Source organism: Chiloscyllium plagiosum, unplaced genomic scaffold, assembly GCF_037043375.1.
Source record: "Chiloscyllium plagiosum isolate Xiang-an unplaced genomic scaffold, Cpla_swu_hap1 HiC_scaffold_14, whole genome shotgun sequence".
In the NCBI taxonomy this organism is placed as follows: Eukaryota; Metazoa; Chordata; class Chondrichthyes; order Orectolobiformes; family Hemiscylliidae; genus Chiloscyllium; species Chiloscyllium plagiosum.
Genome location: NW_028270152.1, coordinates 102,580,547 through 102,581,779, shown reverse-complemented (window position 1 = coordinate 102,581,779; position 1,233 = coordinate 102,580,547). Strand labels below are relative to the sequence as shown.

The window sequence follows — 1,233 nt, the reverse complement described above, 5'->3', positions numbered from 1 at the left end:
CCGTGTAAACGTGAAAGTTGTCCTGTTTCGATCAAAGGGTGAAATCATTTAGCAAAGGAAGAATCGAAATTGCAGTAATGTCAAGCAGCTCATGGTAATTTGACCAAATCATAACCGATCGCATGTTCTCACGCACTCACAGATACATTTGTAGTTGAAAAGATTCTGAGAAGATAGACTCAGCTTACCATTGATAGTTGTCTGGATTGATGGGCTATCATTATCTGCTGCGAAATTGATATTGTAGACGGGCACATCCCAGCAGTTGTGCGAGTCGGAGAGGGATCATGGAACCCTTTTCACGTGGCTTTGCATCGGTTGTTATGCAGGAGCACAATTGGAAGTGCAAGAAAATGGGGCAGCGCGGCTGGCTGGCAGTGTGGCCGAGCGGTCTAAGGCACTGGATTAAGGCTCCAGTCTCGACAGAGGCGTGGGTTCGAATCCCACCGCTGCCATTTCTGCTCATCGTTTCCAACGACGCAGTTTGTTAAAATGCTGTTTCGACTCCTGCTGCATGTCTGTTTAAAACCGAAGAAAATTGGGTTTGCTTCCCGGGCAATTAACTATGGTGTGGGAAAGTGCCGACTTTTCCGATGTCTGTGCTGTCATGATCGTGTTCGCCTCCCGCGTGGAAAATCGCAAACAGCTCTGCTGTCCCAGGCAAGTTGAGCGTTTACTGGAACCGAATGCGACTGTGATTTCATTGCTGTTGTGAAACAAAGTCCTGCGGTGGCACGACTCGTCGTTATTTTGTTTTATGGCCAATGGGAAAATCGTTCCAATGAATTGCGATGTCACATGTTATTGAATTTCTCCCATTTCCTTCATTTCCGTCCTGCGGACATCGGAAGGGAAAGGCAATCTAATCGAGTCTGTGATTGGTGAAATTCACTTTTTCATGGCCCATTCTTATTGTGTTCTTTCTTTCTCTCTTTTCAGCATTTTCTGGGAAGTGGTGGTGCACTCAGGCTCCAGTATGTTTGAAAGAGCAGTTTGGAATTGCCCTGTTGTTAGTTGTGAGATTACTTTATGACTCATGCCCCCGGCCTGTCTCACATTTTGCATTCATGCTCGCTGTGTCTGAAAATGCATTTGGTTTGCCAGTTTTGTTTGTGTTCCGTGTTAAATGCTTTCTGTTTTGCGATTCGCTCAATACATTACGACTTAACAGGGTTTCTGAGGTAACTTCCAGCTGCAAAAATCCTCAACTGAGAATCTGGGAAAATTTCCCGG

The 1,233-nt window shown here is 45.6% G+C and overlaps 1 non-coding gene across 1 annotated transcript; it reads left to right on the top strand.

Moving 5' to 3' along the window:
* Positions 1 to 373: 373 nt before the first annotated feature.
* trnal-aag (transfer RNA leucine (anticodon AAG)) lies at positions 374 to 455 on the top strand. The gene has a single exon. It is a non-coding gene; the product is annotated as a tRNA-Leu (tRNA).
* Positions 456 to 1,233: the final 778 nt, after the last annotated feature.